Here is a 12,892-nt window from a genome sequence, read left to right as displayed (position 1 = left end):
GTGCAGTATAAAACTATTCACTCTCAATTTCCCTGGCTTATAACTTCATGAAGTTACCAAAACAGTGAACAAATATTTGCATATTATAAAGCCAACAGGTACATCCTGGAAACAGAGACATTCCTGGAGTCCTGGGGCACGTATCTGCCCAAGCATGTAGCAAGCATGTGAGGCATACAAAAGCCACTCACCAACATCAGACTGTGAAGTACATTAAACAGATCTCATTGTATCATGGCATGTAAAAGAAGCAGGTACACAGCATCAGCCTCATGAAGAGGAAGAGAAGTTACATAAAATTTATAAGGAAATTTCTAAAAATCCAGCATTCAGGTGAGATGGGGAGCTAAGAATTCGGACCCTGACCCAGACTGCCGAAGTTAGCAGTGACCTTGCACCGTGGCCTCTGTCATCTTACAGCCTCTTCCTCTTGACAACCGTTGCAGCAGCAGAACTTCCCTTGACAGCTTCTGATTCCCTCACCAAATCTTGTCTCTTGCCAAGTGTCCCTGTTTTATTTTGGGCGTGAAGCACCTCCCCAGGATAGAACCTGTTATTTGGTAGTTACAGCGTGTATCTAGGACGCACACATTCCTACTCTTAGAAGAGGAAATTATGCCTGGGATTCCCACGTTGTGGATGAAGCTTCTTGCTGTAAAAGGGGTGGAGAAGCAGAGTAAGAGTAAATTGTTCTACTTATTTCACATTTTGGGGGGGGGAATGAATTGGCTACATGTGTGGTGAGGACACTTCCTAGATGAGGTTTAACAGATGGCCTGGGCAGAGGAGCCCCTAATTTTGGACCTTGTCAGCCCTCCTGTCCTTAGCTATGCAGCACCATGAAAACTGTGCTGCTCAGAGGTGGCCACCTGGGTTCTTAGCAGAGCTGGCTGGGTGACGCTTGGGGGCTCGTGGGCTCTTACTGCCTTTTGCACACAGCAGCTCCCCAGGCAGGGTTTTAAGAATCCAAACAAGTCTATGCTGAGACCTAGCTCACCTGGTACCCAAACTGGTGGCACACAGGCCTGTTCTAAAATCTGAGCAGAAGCAAAGGACATAAGGACATGCTGTGCCATAAATGTTTTTTACAGCTGAGCTCAGTCTTCCCTAAGGATGCTGCCCTATGGGTCTTTACATCCAAGCTACGCTCTTGCAGTAGACAAGCTAAATCCAACAATGCAGGCAGCGTGCAGGCAGGAGGGAGCCCTGGATCACCTCTGACCTTGCTCTTTCAGCACAGAAGTGCCTAAATACTGAAACTGGGGCATCTGCACAGGAAATTTGGGGGTACAGATGCTGTGTGGGAAACCCATGGGCCAATGTATCACTTCTTTTATATATCCTCAGCCACGGGTTTGCTGTAGAGACACTAAAATACACGTGAATGTGGGACCATTGGAAGACATTTGGCTTCATTATGCTTTGTTCCTAAGTGATGCTAAAGCTGGCTCCAGGCTTGCCAGATCCTGTTAGCTTGGAGGCCTATGCCAGCTCTGCAAGGCTCAGCGAGGTTGGTTTAGACCTTCTTCAACCTTGAGAAGTCACGTATACTGGAGAAGATTTGTGGAGTCTGTACTACCTACAAATGCACCTGGTTAGCATTTTAATTTTTTTTTTTTTTTTTCCCCTTGGTTATCTCAGCTGGAAATGCTGTTGTTTTGACGTTGCCTATAGGGCTTCCTATAACTTACTTCAGTTGCTCCAGGATTTTAAAGTTATAATGTATATTTTTCCCTCATCCATTTATTGCCCTGAAGTTTTTTTGGTTTTCCCTCCCTTCATGGTACGTGCATCTCTGACCTATGGATCAGACATTCTGGACTCTTGTAGGCCAGATTTCAAGGGGGTTATAAAACCTGGCAAAAGCTGAAGGAGTCCAGGACAAAAGATACATTGACATTTTTGCAGTCGTCCAAAAAAAGACAGTATTTTGCAGTGGAGTCCCATCGGAAGATTGTGCTCATTCAAAAATTCTTGCAGGAAATGCTGTTGTTCCCTGCAAACTTAAAAAGGGAGAAACATTTCCCTGCTTTTATTAATATGCACACCCCCTGGTTCCTCAGTAATTGGTAACAGCAGACAATGAGGTTGTAGAATGGCATTTGTTTAACAGAAAGGTAGGCTAAAGTGGAATTGGAGTTCACCTGAAGTAGCTACGCAAAACTCCCTCTGACCCAGCTCAGAGGCTGAAGTGCTGGAGGGGCGCAGGGTGCTGTGCACAGCAGGTAATATGTTTTGCTCAGGTAATGTCACTACCCTGAGCATTTTCAGCAGCACACATCCACAGCTGATTTCAGAATCTGCTATATAAAGCCTATGGCTGGATAGGTTGTTCTTTGAAATGTTTAAAAAATGTTTTTGAATTTTTTTACATATTCTAACATTTTAACATATTCTAGCCAAAACTGTGCTTTTATAAAACATTTCTGAGGCTTTTTTCCAAGATTTCCATTGACTGCAGCAGGCTTTGGCACAGACTCTAACTGTACAAAGCCTAGGACTATAAATACAGATTCCCAAGGACTTGACTGGAGGGAGTGACAGATGTATAGCTTGACTCTGAGATCTGCCAGGGCAACATTTTCCAGAAGCAAAAAAATGAGAATCATCTGTGTTAAATTTATCCACACTTGGACTTCTTTGGTACGCGCAGGAGGAAATCGCTAGGGAGCGAATGACTTTTTAATCTGCCAGTAGTGTAAAGTTTGTGCGCCGTCTTAGTGGCAATACTGTTTATTACATTCCTTGAGTAAATTTTACCTCTGATGCAAAGTATATAAAACATCTTCACAAGGTAGAAGGGAAGATCAATAGCATATGGTGAATAATTCTCTCTTCAGCACCTGCTTGAAGCGTTGCTGTATGCTCTTATGACACAGTTTAGATCTTGGATCCATATGGCCGGTCTTGCTGTCGACGATATGTGCTCCCTGAGGACCTGATCTGGACCCCACTGAAAAGCTCCTCTCGACCTCAGTGGCTTTGGAACCAGGCTGAAATGCATTGATCTCCCATTGACACCCCACTGCCTACCAGAAACTTTCTTGCTCTTGGGACTGGAGAGGAATATTTCATTCAGTCTGGCTAACAGTTTGAGAGCAGGGTTATATTTTTTCCTCTGTTTCTGGTGACCTTTGGGGCTGGAAGTGCATTTTGGATGCGAGCTCTCGGGTAGGAGAGTGCTGTGTTTGCTTCTGCCGCGGTGGGGACGGAAACGTGTGTTTAGAGGGAAGTTCTGATTAAGATCATCAAAGTGTTTCCTTTCTTCCACTCAAACAGACCTGCACAATGCAAGCACTGCAAGCCAAAAAGCATGATTCAATGCTTTAATCATTATGAGAGGTGATGGGGATAGAAAGGAATCGCTCGTTTTTCAAGGCATACTGGAAGGGAGATGCTCCGTACCGGCCTTGTTGGCATAGCCTTCCTGCCAACGCCCACCCATGCACTTTACCGGAGACGGGGTACAGGGGGAGACAGGACCTTGGCTTGACCCAGTGCTGATGCACTTATGCTTTTGTCAGTGGTTTGCAGCGATGAGCACCCGAGGCAGTTCAAGCCAACTGGCTGAAGCGCAGGGCTGAGTAACTCATGCATTCGCAGCGCAGGTTAGCAGGAAGGCCCTGGGCAAATCTCGCCATCACACCTCCTCTCAGTTTTCCCATCTGTCAGAGGGAATAATAACACTGACCTTGCCTGCCTTGCAAGGGTACCCTTGCAGGGCCTGAGTCATTTGGGAAGGGGACAGGCTCTGCTCGCTGCCACTGGTTCCAGCACGGTTGCCTGGTGGTTACCGAGAGGAGACCATGGCCAGCTGATGGTAAAGAGCTTCGAAGATGAAAAGGGCCAGTGCTAACTCATTAAATGACAGGGGTTGACGCACCTTGACAAAACCTGTACTTTAGTGTTTCCTGGTGAGCGAAGGAAAGCAAACGCCTCTCTGGAGGGTCCAAGCTCAATTTTGTCCTCTGCCATCCTTGAACTGGCTCCTTTCTTCTGTGCTGGTGGGAAGGAAAGGCTGGAGGCTGGCGGTGGCCGGCTGGCTGGGAGTTGTTCCAGCAGTGGGGAGCACTCAGCTGGCAGCACACTGACAGTTCGGAGCTGGAGGACCGTCCCCTGGGGACCACTGCCAGATGGCTGAGATGAGAGTATCCCTCAGGCAGTTTTAGCCCCTGCCAGAGCGGTGGAGGGATCTGGGGCTGGAAATGAGCAGGACAAAGATGCTTTGCACTGGTTTAGCTGGGAGGGCTTCAGGACAGAAGGGAATGTCACCCACTGTGTTCCTGCGGCTATTAGATAGGCTGAGATAAGGGAATAGCTGCATAGGCAGAGAAAGGACCGTTGGTGTTGGGTACTGTGTGAATACTAAGTCTGAACTACTGCGTGTGCAAATGTTATTCTTGGATCCGTGATGATGGGCCCTGGAACGCATCACAGCGAAGCCATTTTTAAAAGCACTGGAGATTCATTTACCAAACGTAAGGGTGGTCTAATGAAAAGGTACATGCTGAAATATCTCCTCCACTAGTGTCCACTGTGCTGCCTATTCATGGTTTTACATGGAGGGGGAAGTTGCTGTGCTGCTCTCTGCTCCCTCTGTCCTGAGAGTCAGCCTCGGTTTGCTGGACCTTTGTATGAGGAAGGCAATGGAGCTGCCTGTATGGCCAGCCAGGGCCTCACCCTGCCTTTCCCCTACCTTGGCCCTGCTGGCTCTGAGCTCCAGTGTTGGCTGATTGCTCCCATACTCAAAAGCCACATCCCACAAGAGATGTCCTCTCTTACGCCACAGCCTGCAGACATACTCTCCATAGAGGTGAAGGCAGCTCCCCAGTTGCTGTGGTGGAGCTCAGTGCTCAACCTGGTGCAAGGATCTGCCTCACAGGCAGCTACAATCTGAATAGGTAAGCGAAACGTTTTGAACACATACCTATGTGATAGGTGTCCAGAAGGAAAGGGCTGGTTTCAGGACTGGGGCCCTGGGTTGGCATCCAGAAATTGTTCTGCTGCAGCCTTGCTCCGTAATGTCAAGCATGCAGTTTACTCGCCAAGCTTCCTCTGCCCATCTGCTTTGGCACAGGGTGTGGAGAATGAGAAATCTGCTGTTGAAACTCTGGGCTCCTGCACAGGGTCACAGTTTTCAGATATATACAGTGTGATGTGATGATGAGTATGGATCTGCTAGTGGAGGGAGGAAGGGGTACTAACAGGGCTGAAGCCTTACCTCTCCCAATGCTGTGCGTGTGTTTCTGAATCCCGTGATGCCACCACGACTGGCCATCTCGTTTGTGACAGCTCAGTCACAACTACAACCACTGTGTTGGGGACTATTAAGTTTCTGGACAGAGAGGAACGAGAAGATGGGCTTAAGGAAAATGTCATAATTCTTGGCAAAGTCCCCTGACCTTGTATAGCCAACACTGATGTGGTAAGTGAAGAAATTGCTTCACTGGAGAAATATGAGGTTTGGGGAGGGGTTTAGGAGGGCTGTCAGAAGCAGCCTTACACAGAGAAGAAAAAGGGCTTCCAGATCTGAAAGGCAGAAAGGAGAGAGTGGGAGAACGAAGGGACATGGTGGCTGGGTGAGAGGTTTTGCAGGGCAAGGAGAGCTTGAGGTGCTGGGAAGGTGGAAGGGTTGAAGAGTACAATTTATTCCCTGCTGCATGTGTTCAGACCCCGTTGTAGTGCCTCATACAGTCTGGGCATTGGTGTACCAAGGGCTTGTAGCTACTCAGGGAAAATAAGTGTTGCATAAACGTAGGATCATTATTCACTCAGCATGTCGACTTGTTTAAATTTCTGTGAGGAGAGCAAGTATATTATGGTATTGTTATCCTATGTGGAGAGTTGTTCATTTTTAATTATAGCTCGTGAGAAATACAGACTCTTACAATGCGTCGTCTGTTCAAACAGATATATACATCTTAGGGAAAAAAATAATAGTGCTATTAAATACTGCTCTTATAAAGTGTCAGAACAAAGCACGTGTGCACGTCTCCTCATATCCAGCAATAAAATAAAAGTAGAGGACTAAACATAGAAATGTATCCTACAAATATGTATAGCAGCTAACCGTGAGTCAATGGGACTGATCTGTGCAAATCCCTCACGTATCTGTACGTAAATAGATACCCCCACACCCCAAGGGTGACATTCATGAAAAAGGGAATGTCTCGTATTTCCTGATTTGCTTCCTTGTTCTTCAGAAATCACTATTCTTGCATTTGGCAATAGACAATTTAGGGATAAACTAGGAGCCAAAAACCCAATGTGATTCAGGGGGGCTCTTCCTGCCCACTGTGGATGTTATTCACATCACCTCGCTGCTGACTGCTGAGAACTGCAGAAAATGAAGTGTTGCCATCATCCTTTGTCCTGCAGGCAGCAATTTTCTGCTTGCCTGTGGGAAATAATCCTCTTTTAATTTAATTATTCATTTTTCAATTATTTAATGCAGTACTCCGGGATAGCAGCAAGGCTTTTGCTTAGTTTTCAAACCGCTGCCACCTCAGACAGTAGAGCACTGGGATCCAGCTCCCTGGGAGAAGGGGTTCATTGTCTTTGAGCCGCTGCTTTCATTAGGAGGGATATGCCACCTCCTTTCTCTGGCACATCCCTCGGGAAGTTTCCGTGTATTCTGCCAACCTGCTTAGGTCCCACGGAGGCTTGATCCTGCCTGGCTAAAGTCAATGGCTTTGGACAAGGACAGCTGAATGGGGCACCATCAGGAGTCCATCAGTGTTTCTCCTCTTGCCAGCAAGGAGGCTCCTTGGAGAGCCCCATGAGCACCTTCCCCGCTGCCAGCGCCTGTACTGTGCTTTAACATTTTCTAGCATAGGAAAAGCAAATGCTGGCCCACCGTGGAGGCACTTTACATTGCTCTGCGCTGGCCCCTCGAGCTGGCATGGGGATCGCTTCTGGTATGGCTAGGGTTTTCACCAAGACTGATTTTCCACTCTGAGCTGTATCCGTGTTAGTTCCTGAATGGCATCGGCTCTGATTTGAAGGGCAGGAGTCAGCCCTAAAAGATTACTGTGTCAAATATAAAAGACGTTCATACAGTATCAAGTAGGAAGAAGTTTAAAAGAAAAGAGGTCAGTTCTGCTGTCACTTGTGCAGTTTTTGATAGATGTAACTCCATCCATTTCTGTGTAGCTAATTTTGTTTTATGCCAGCATAAGTGAGAGCAGAGTCAGGCCTTCCTCCTGCAGCAAAGTGAAAAACATTTCTATTTTTAAAGCTGAAAACATTTCTTACTTTTATTTATCATGTGTCACTCTGGTGGCAGTGATGGTGTAAATGGCACAGAAAAGTTAAATGAGCTGTTTATGGCACTGCTTATGACCCTAATGCTAGCCATCACAACAGTCACCAGGCATTGTTTGGGCAGCAGAACCAAGGAAGCCTGGGTTCCTGGGCAAAGATAAGGCTGATGGTGTTCACGCCTTCCACCCTAAAGGTACTAAAAGGGTCTCTTTCTTCTTTGTGGATGTCTGGTTTTGCACTGCTTCTGGACAGTTAACATTTCTAAGCTCTCTAGACCTCTGTAAAAAACTGGGCAATGGATTCAAAAGCTGTTACAGGAGTAAGAGGGGAAGAACAGGGAGGAGAAATGGAGAGATTGCCAGAGTCTCTATTTCCCCAGTAAATGCAACTGAAGAAGGGGGCAGGTGTTTGGTGGGACACTCTGCAGGACAAGTCCTGGCTCCAATAAACACGTCCCCATGCGTGGAAACCTGCAGAGACATCACCCAGGCTGGTAGACAGTTGTCTGAATAAGAAGGGGAAGAGCAGAGCAGCTCATAGCAGCTTCTCACAGCACCCCCAAGGCCCGGGTTGCTCTCCTTGAACAGCACTCCCTCCCCGCCACGCCAGCATGGGATGAAGAGCTTCCTTTATTTTGTCTTCATTCGCCTTTCTAATGCCTTGCTTGCAACACAGGAAGGCAGGATGGAGGCCAGGAGCAAGGGCTGCCGATTCTGGCGTCCCTTTCGCAGGTGGGGACACCGCAAGGATGGCAGGAGATAAGCAAGGCGGAACAGGCTTGCAGCTGACCCTCCGTCCTCAGGGGTGACAGTGGACTCTTCCCTGGTGAATTTGCAGGCTTATTGGACTACAAGATTATACTTCTTCCCCCTGTGTTGTAGTAAATCCATTGGTAAGGTGTCTCACAGAGACATGTTGTCCCCTCTCACAGGAAGAAATTTCCCTCCAGCTAGGAAATTTATTCCCTGTAAAATTGAGCAGGAGAATAAGATTTCCAGAGAGAGCCTGCAGCTGTAATAAAGGATTATTGCCAATTTTTTAGGCTGTGCACACAGAACTTGGCACTCAGGTAGCAAATTTTGTACATCCAAACCTCCATGACTGGAGGTAAGCAAATGTCGGGGTGCGAAGCCCTCACTGAGCAATGACTAGTGGTTGCAAGGATGCTCCTCTTCAGATGAAGATTTCGTTAGAGGTTCTGTGAGGCTTCGCTACACCAGCTAATGAAGCAAGTCAGTGGTGCAAGGTTAACCTCAGACCACTGTGTTGCTCCTTGAATTTCCTAGGAGGCCAGTGGCCGAACAGCTCACCTCCCCATCTGCAAGTGGGTCTTTTTTTGTCTCTTTCACTGGGGGGGTCGTTACATTGCATTAAAGATTGCAACATGCTCCAAGTGCTAGGGGAGCCATATGAGTACCACGAGCTGAGATAAATATAAAATGCTGTAATTTAAAGGCTCTTGTCTTTTAGTTGCTAATGGCTTAATTAAACAATAACATTTAACAGATGTGCTTTTTCTCCTCCAATAATTCACTCCATCTGTGTCAACATAACTAGGCCCAAATTAGTGCATCAAAATGTAGATGTTAATGTCTTATTTCAGTTTTTATGTATCAATGTGCATTTACATATATATTGTTTCACCTTGTGACGAGATGATTGCCTCCTTAGAAGGAGGTATTGCACACTATGGAGTTTAAAGAGCCTCTCTTAGTTTGTAGAGTAAGAACAAAAAAGCAAAAATCCAGAGACAAATGCAAATATAGATGCCTTGAAATGAAGGTAAAATTGGGCACATGTATATTAAAGGTGTTACATACTGAACTGCAGGATCTGTGGCTCTGTGCTTTTTAGGATAGTGAATATTTTATGACCCTTTGTTTCTGAAGCAATTTTTCTCCTAACTTTGCATGCTGAGAAAAAAAGCTTGCCTTGCTGCATGTGAAAGCAGATGACCATCTGAATCCCTAGGTTGGAGGAGTGGATAACCTAGACATATCTGTGGAGAGCTTTGTTGTTTTATGAAATAGCTTTAATAGCGTTAGAGATTAATATAGCTCTCCTGATTGTTATTATTATTACTTTAAAACACCCTTACTTGTGCTAAGTGCTTTCTCAAAGATGCTTGGGAGTTCTTGAAGACCTTTCGGGCTGTGACCCAGATCTTGCAAACCCTCCTGTGCAATGGATGCTACACGTGGAAGTGGTCACACTGCTGGGGCAGCGCAGATGAAGGCAATGAGTACAGTAATACCCGCTGGCTCCGTGTTGCCTGCTTCCTGACACGTACCACCTCCCGCATGCTGCGGTCTCAGCCTGCCCGGTAGACAGGATGGGATGCTGCGGGGCGCTGGGCAGAGCCTGTGGCCTCCTGCATGGCTGTGTGACAGGTCCCACCACCAGGCACTCCTAGCCACGCTGTCCCCTGGGAAGTCTGCAGGCTGTCCCAGAGCCAGGTAGGCGTACGGCGAGGCTGATGAGCAAGCACGGCATGTTCCTGGCTCCTCCTGAGACTGGTCTTACAAGCCATGCAAACTCCGCAGCTGAATCCAGCTGGGTGATGCCTGGGCAAGAACACTCCCAGGTCTAGGTCCTTTGTTTCCTTACAGTCTGAACAGCTTCTTTTTAGTGCTTTTGCTATGAATTCTTATGAACCAACTGGGTTACTTGACTTTCCCCTAATTTAATTTGGATTAATTTAATTTTAATCAGTCTGTCTTCTCAGCATCCTATTAACCTTCCAATGAACTCTTCCTATAAGGGGATTGGGGAAGGAGGCAGTCTACATCTGTTAAAATATTAGCCTGCTCGTTGGGTTGCAAAGCATTAGACAGCAGACAAAGAGTTGATGGGCACAGCACATGGTCAGAGGGGATGGTGGGTGATGACCCCAGCAAAACTGATCGAGTGTCTCCCTGGGTCCCTTTGGCCCAGCTCACCCTGGCAGTGGTGTGGAAAGCAGCTAGAGCTGTCTGTGGCATGAGACTACCAGGCCCTGGCTTGAGAGCATCAGACTTTGGTGATTCTGCCCTTGCCACTCTGAACCTAAGGAGACACTGCAGACCCAGAGAAACAGGCGGTCCCTAGTAGGTACAATCTACATATAACAGGATTAGAGTTGTATCTATCTGCCTAATTTTCCCTCCTGTTTACTGCCCAGTTTGCCATCTGCCTAAAAATTCATTCAGATTCTTAACCAAATTCAATTATATACACATATATATAATAGATTGTCCTCAGTGTTAGCACCTGCCCAGGTAAATTTTGCTGACAATCAACCATGAAATCTTCACAGCATTTCCTCAAAGAAGGAGAGCTGAACTGTGCCAAGATTGGCAAGGTGGCAGCAAGACTCTCCTCTGAGCCACCCCCAAGTTTAATATTTTTTTCAAATGAAACAGGGTAGGTAATGAGGCATTTTAGCTAAGAAAGGTCTGGGGAAAATGTGATTATTTTGTATTTTTGTGATCTGTGGGTAATTCCTCACTCATCACCCGGAATAGAGCAAGGTGGCTAACTGGGGTCCTCAGCATTATACAAGTCAAACATTGCGGCCTTTACCTCATTCTGACATGGGAAAATTCCCAGTGACTTCATCTAAGTTTTGTCTGCTAAGGACTGACATGTTGGTCACTTCAGTTATTCGGAGTCTATTTCATCTCTTTAAAAATAGGTATCCAATGAACGTGTCCATTGGCTATTAAAAGAATAGATATTTCTGAAAATCAGTGGGGCTCTGCCAGTGGTCCCTGGAAAACTCATATGCCATTTGGCTTAGTTAAATTTGCATTCAGCCTTGCCAGGATTTCTCTCCCGCATAAGCAGCTGATCCATTTGCCACTAGGGCTGTTACACAGCCGTGAACAGGAGGAGAAGGGCTTTGCATTATTGCAAATAGGATGGAGAGTCCTTTATGAAACAGCCTTTTTACTAGGATGCAATCTGCAACCTGAAGTGGGGCATGGAGACATGGGTGATGGATGCATGCCAGTGCCATAGCCCGATGCAGTGGGCTGTGGAGACATCTGCATGGGGTCCAGGATCAGAAGGGTTGTCCCCGTGGGGACCAGGGGGGTGAGGACCCTGGGCAGAGCCCCGCAGGGACAACTCATCAGCTCAGCAGGACCACGGCCAAAGGACACGCTGTGTGATGGAGACAGCCCCTGCGTGAGATGCGCAAGGTTTGTCCCACGTCCACGTTACAGCCAGGGCTTAAACACCCAACTGCAGGTACCTGTCTGCGCCGCAAGGCCAACCTTAATCTCAAAAGTAAAGTCTTCACCTGCTTACTAAGGATAGTCAGCTCTGATCCTGCTAAGACCTGGGGCTCTGACAGATGGGTTCTGGTGGCCTCAGCGGTGGGGCTGAGGGTGTCGCAACCCCCCTGTTTCCCCATGCCAGGGTGCTCCCAGGCTGCTGCGGCAGCTTCTCCGGGTGACATGCAAGGGCAGGGCCTTAACATACTGCCAGCAGCGCTAGCAGAGCCTGTCACCCCTCACCGGAGTCACTCCAGGCTCAAGCGGTGTTTTACCCACAAGTGGACATCTTCAGGAGGGTGGCCCGGAGAATGCGGTGAAGGCATTGCACGAGAACGGCCGCCTGCTTTGCTAATGACTCCTCTAATACCTGCTCCAGCTCTGTCTCGCTTTGTGACTTCTGTACTGGTTTGTGTGCAGAGATCTCTGACACGAATCAACTGGCACCGAACTGCTCTTGGAGGATTAGAGTTCAGTCAAGAAAACGGCACTGGCAGAGCACCATCGCAAAGTCAGCCCCTCGGAAATTAAGAGCTGTTAAAAAGGACATTGGTTGTGCAACTTTAATTGAACAGCCCCTACAATACACAGACTTTAATTACTAATGTAATTGAATGCGCTTTAATCCAAATCTAATTTTTCTGTGGGACTCTTGCCATCGTTGGTGCATAGGATAGAAGTCCCATTTGATAGCCACTACCAAATACAGTACTTTCCCATTTCCCTGTCTTGTCTCTCCCTTACCTTTCAGTCCAATTTCATTCTTTTCTGCCAAAGCAATCCCAATTCTCATTCAATTCATCATCAGCTTTCCCTCCATCACTGTCTGCCTGCCACCTACAACCTCCTCAGTCACTCCCAGTGTTCACAACTGTGACAAGCTTTCCTGGGTCCCTCAGCGATCAGGTGTGCCCACATTAATCTGCTCCAGGCCAAGTAATCCCCCTGGTTAAACCCGGTCACTGGGTGTCTCTTCTTCCACCCACCCGTCTGTATCATCCGTTCCCAGGGTGGCCTGGGCAGGTCAGCGGGACACACAGTACCGGGGGAGAAGCAGGCTGGAGCCTGGAGGGATGGAGGACCTCAAAGCTCATCCTCTGCCTCAAAATCACCCACCCTTAAACCAAGCCTGCATAAATCAGGAGTAAACAAAAAGCACTTGTTTGCTGTCTGCAGAAGCATCCTTCACTCAGGCGGGAGTCATCAGCCTGCCTTCTGCCATTGCTCGCCCCTCCGGTTCAGTGAGGTAGATATCCTGTGGGCACAGCTCAAAGCCACTCTTACCTGTCCAGCCAGAAAACAGGGTCAGCCAACAATTTCTCAGAGGCTTAATTAAACTGTAAGCAAATGACTAATCTATTGTCAAGTGAAAC

At 47.3% G+C, this 12,892-nt stretch overlaps 1 long non-coding RNA gene across 1 annotated transcript; it reads right to left on the bottom strand.

The window, feature by feature from the left end:
• Nucleotides 1–462: 462 nt before the first annotated feature.
• LOC115339724 lies at nt 463–12,376 on the bottom strand. Its single transcript, XR_003922813.1, has 5 exons — nt 12,264–12,376; nt 11,890–12,038; nt 5,222–5,335; nt 4,928–5,118; nt 463–652 (listed from the first exon to the last, which is right to left on the bottom strand). It is a non-coding gene; the product is annotated as an uncharacterized LOC115339724 (long non-coding RNA).
• Between the last annotated feature and the right edge of the window lie 516 nt (nt 12,377–12,892).

The sequence above is a fragment of the Aquila chrysaetos genome, chromosome 3 (genome assembly GCF_900496995.4).
Source record: "Aquila chrysaetos chrysaetos chromosome 3, bAquChr1.4, whole genome shotgun sequence".
NCBI lineage: Eukaryota > Metazoa > Chordata > Aves > Accipitriformes > Accipitridae > Aquila > Aquila chrysaetos.
This window is presented reverse-complemented; position numbering and strand designations above follow the sequence as displayed.